This window comes from Juglans regia, chromosome 8 (assembly GCF_001411555.2).
Source record: "Juglans regia cultivar Chandler chromosome 8, Walnut 2.0, whole genome shotgun sequence".
NCBI lineage: Eukaryota > Viridiplantae > Streptophyta > Magnoliopsida > Fagales > Juglandaceae > Juglans > Juglans regia.
This window is the reverse complement of record NC_049908.1, coordinates 17118786-17123973: the sequence shown is the minus strand read 5'-3', so window position 1 is coordinate 17123973 and position 5188 is coordinate 17118786.

Genomic DNA, 5188 nt, shown 5'->3' with positions numbered 1-5188 from the left:
TTGGAAGGAAATGGTGGTAGATCTCAGTATGGATCATGGTTTCATGCTTATCATAATACAAGGGGGGAGAAATACAGAGAAACAGAGTTGATATAACGAAGAAAGAATGGGAGAAAATGAAGCGGAGCCTAACAAGGAGAATGTGGAAAAGGGTGGGACGTCAACCTTCAACTCCACTCCTACAAAGGCTGAAAGGGAGTTGTATGAGGATGATCTAGTGGTCTTGAGTAACCCAATTCATAAGCAGTCTCAGGTGGCTTTGAAGAGGATGACATAGGCTAATGTATATGATAATGTAAAAAAAGTGTTTGAAAAAAAAAAGGTGAAAGATGCGTGAAGGTATCAGGATTGAGCCAGCCTGGAGCAGTTGAGTTATGTTACAGAGGGGAAAGATCAGATCAATGAAGAGAAGGGGAATGTAACGCCCCAAACCTGATTGATCTGGAGAATTACTACATTTCTCTTAAGAACTTATTTCCCAACACAATTAAAATAAAACTCCAAAACTTTAATAGCAAAACTCAATATCAAGTGTTCTAAATAACCACATTGAAAACTCCACAAAGTCATTACTGCAGCAAAAGAAACTAAGGAGTCCATAATCTCTCAGTAGTCATAACAAACCAACTAATAATTTCATAAATCTTTCTAAACCCAAGATATAAATAAAACTCAAAGACATTAAAACTAAGAACATCAGAAGTCCTTCTTCTAACCACATCTCCTCAGCTTAAACACATTCACCAATCTAATCCAGGTCCTCATTTAGACTCTCCACATCATCAGAAAAATATTATAATGATAGGGGGTGAGTTATCAACAACTCAGTAAGCAGGAGTCATATGCTAGCGTGCAAACATGAGCATTTACAAAGTACAATATGCAGAACAAAATATTTTACAGAGTTATCATATAGAACAAACATGTTTTTCCAAAAGTAATGGAGCGATGGTTTTAAGACAAGTAAAACCCATAATACTTTGGCATAACATAAACTGAGTATCATCATCAGATCAAAACAGAGCATCAAATAGAGCAGAGACCATATTTCACCCCCGTGGTAGGGTTGTGCTAACCCTGGTGGCCAAACCAGGCATGATAACTTGTATAAAACCTAGCATAGGAACCTGCTTACCTGACTCTTGCAGTGTATTATCTAAGCCTTGAAAATGATCTCTATCAGTCTCGTCACCTATTCATAAAAACCAAAGAAATATACACAGAGTATTAAACAACAATTGGCATAACTTCATCTAATAATTAAAAACCCACAATTGACTCACTAAGACAACCACTTAATAACATTGGACAGCCCGCATTCCAACTCAAGAACCAAGTACTAGTCTTTGATATTATCCTAAACACTCTCCAAGGTCAACTTCAAACATATAAATAAAATATCAATCTTACTTCAATGGTCAAAAATACCAACCCAACAGTACAAAAACAGCACCTACTCAACAGAGTATCCATTTGCTTTACCGCACCTCCAACCCAAATAATTCAAAACTTAGAACAACTAACACAACCTTGAACAGTTACAGAACTCATCCTACACCCCACGTCAACCCAACAATTTACCACAGCACCTCATCAAAATTCCAAAATTTATAATCCTTCTTCAACAACAAAACAATCATATTACAAAGCCCTCAACTCTGATTATAAACAGAAGAAATCCTTCCCGTGCTCAAACAATTAAAAGTCATAAATTACACCATGAAAGAGAATGGTTCACGGCTTCCTTACCCGTTCAACAGAGTTCAACGTCAACCCACAGCAAAGAGATTAAACACTATGCAGACAGAAGTGAAACAAAGTGGACTGTAAGAGAATGAGCGTCAATGAGGGATTTCGGAGTGGGGAAGAACACAACGGCACCACCTGGAACAATTCTAAGTCGGAAATGCATAAAACCAGAGAAATAAACTAAGAGGAAGACATCAACTTGAGAGCAAAGAGAGAGATTTACCTGAAGACGAAACACTGCGCAAAAGGGAGAGAAGTGCCGAGTTTGAAGAGGGAGAGAACCAACCGTAAAACTGGAAGGATGTGAGAGAGAACCCAGTGCTCTGCTGCAAAGTGAGAAATTGATTTTAAGGGAAACCGAAAATGGGGAGATTTGGGCATGAGATTCAGAAGCCACAAAGTAAAGACAACAACAAGAAATAGAACAAAACCGGAAAGAAAAAGAGAGATGTGGGCGAGAGAGAGAGTTGCGGAAGAAAACCGAAAATGGAACTAAAAATGCGAAAAGAATGGGAGAAAGAGACGAAAGCAGAGGAAGAAAAACACTAACCTCCCAAAACAGCGTCGTTCAGAAGGCCTTCAAGACAAAAGAATGACTGGGCCATTTCACACATTGGTCCGGGCCTCACAACGCCTGGGCCTTACAGGGAAGACTAAAAAGGGAAGGTGGAAAAGAACGGCTCGAAATGCAGATAAATTTGGTGCCTCAATGTTATCATCTGGTTGTAAGCGTAGTTTGGTTATTGATGACCATGCAGACAATCGAGAGGGTCTTTTAAAGAAGGGCAAACATACTAACATAGCCTGAGTTATAAGTATCATGCCAATGGTGGAGGCGGCTAGTCAGCCCCGCCAAACATTATGAAAATACTAAGTTGGAATTTTTGGGGGCTTGAGAACCTCCAGATAGTTCAAGACCTTTCACCTTTTAGTGAAAGAAAAGAAGCCCAAGATAGTTTTCCTAATGCAGACAAAACTAGTAGCTTCTAAATTTGTACTTATAAAGAAGAAGATGGATTGGGAGGGTTGTTTTGTTGTAGAACCATTGGGTAGAAAAGGGGGGTTTTGGCCTTGTTATGGAGTACAGATGTGGGAGTGGAGATTGTAAATTTTTCTTAGCATCACATTAATGCTACAATTGCATATGAGGAGAAAAATATGTTATAGTTATTAACAAGCTTCTATGGCCATCTTGAGGCAAGTAAAAGAAGAGCTACATGGAATCTTCAATCATTGCTAAACCCATCAATAGAGAAACATTTGTGTATAATAGGTGACTTTAATGAGATTGTATGTCAAGATGAAAAGGTGGGTGGGAGACCTAGACCAGAAGTTCAGATGGAAGATTTCAGACAGGTTTAGAAGTAAACAACATATTTGATTTGGGTTGGAAGATAAATATATATATTTGGAGCAATAAGCATCTAAATAACACTTTCATAATGGAGAGAATGGACAGAGTTGTTGCCAACTTTCATTGGTCAGAAATATTCTAAGATAGAGTAGTAGAAGTTCTAACAATAAGACAATCTGACCACAAGGCTCTTCTGCTAGACTTGGGAAAAGAAAATTTAGTGAAGAAAAAAAGAAGAGAGAGAAGGACAGTTTTCAGATTTGAAGCAAAGTTGATATTGGATGAGGAAGGAGGACTAGTAATAGAAGAAGCATGGGATAGATGTGTAGCAAAACAAAGTCCTGTAAATAAGGTGCAATAAAAGTTAAAGAGCTACAAAGGAGAGTTAATTAGATGGAGATTACAAAGAGATAAAGAGGTTGAGAGAGAATTGAAGCAAGAAAAGAAAGACTAAAGTATGAACAAGAGAATGAAGACCCTCATAATGCTGAGTTAATTAAAAATTTCCAAGGAGAATTGGGACTGTATTTTTAGCCAGAAGATATCAAGTGGAAGCAGAGAGCAAAGAGGACTTGGTATCAGTTGGGTGACAAAAATACCAAGTTTTCCCATTCTTGTGCCAATCAAAGAAGAAGGAAGAATCAAGTAAGAAAATTAAAGACTCACAAAGTAGGATGGTGTCTGAGCAAGAAGAGATAGACTAAGTCTTCCATGATTATTTTCAAAGATTGTTCAATTCCTCATACCCTACTTTGGAAGCAATAGAAGAATGCCATAAAGATGTTGGTCCAAGAGTTACAAGCACAATGAATGAAGAGCTACAAAAAGAGTTCACAAGAGTTGAGGTGGAAGAAGCTTTGAAGCAGATGGCACCCTAAAATCCCCAAGCCCTAATGGGTATGGGGCTTGTTTCTATCAAACTTATTGGAACATTGTGGGAGAGGAGGTATGTAAATTCATACTAAGTTTTTTAAATTGGGAGGTGGGGTTGGAAAATTGTATCAACTGTACCTATATAGCCCTAATTCCTAAAGTTAAAAATCCATTTGCTGCTAGTGAATTCAGACCAATTAGTTTACGTAATGTGTTATATAAACTTTTTTCAATGATACTAGCTAATATGTTGAAGAAAGTACTCCTTGCCATTATTTCCAGCAACCAAAGTGCATTCATACCTAGAAGACTCGTAACTGACAATGTATCGATAGCTTATGAAACATTGCACACGATGAAGACAAGACAAAGAGGAAGGATTGGAAGTATGACTCTCAAGTTGGATATGTCAAAGGCCTATGACACGATTGAGGGGTTTGGAGTCTGTGATTAGGATACTAGAGTTTGGGGAAATATGGAATTCATTTATAATGAAGTGTGTTACCACAGTAACATGCTCAATTCTTATTAATGGAGAGCCTGAAAATGGTATTAAGGCCTACCGGAGGGATAAGACAAGGGGACCCTATTTTTGCTTACTTATCCATTCTATGTGCAGAAGACCTTAGCTCCTTGATTGATTCAGTTGAGAAAAGGGGTGATATAAGGGGAGTATTAGTATCAAGGGGGGAACAAGGGTAAATTATTTAGTCTTTGCTAATGACTGTGTAATTTTTGGAAGAGAAGAGATGGTTGAATGGCTAAATATTCAAGGATTACTGAGAGTATACGAAGAAGCCTCAAGTCAATGCTTGAACATGTAGAAGACTACTATATTCTTCAACTCAAACACTGTTATGCCAGTTAGGTCACAGATCCAACGTGTAGCAGGTGTGTCTGTATGTGGAAATTATGAAATGTATCTTGGTCTACTAACCATAATGGGTAGATCAAGGTATAACACATTTAGAAATCTAAAGGAGACAGTCTAGACTAAAGTCAATAGCCAGAAGAACACTTTTTTATCGTAGGTAGGGAAGAAATTCTTGATCAAGGCTATTGTACAGGCAATACTTACATTTTCCATGAGTGTGTTTAGATTACCAAGAATGCTTCGTAAGGAGCTATGTAACAGCCCGCTAAAAATTCAAAGGTGGAATTTCTATTAGTTTTAGGAACCTCGTGAAAACCTCATAAGTTTTCATGAATCGA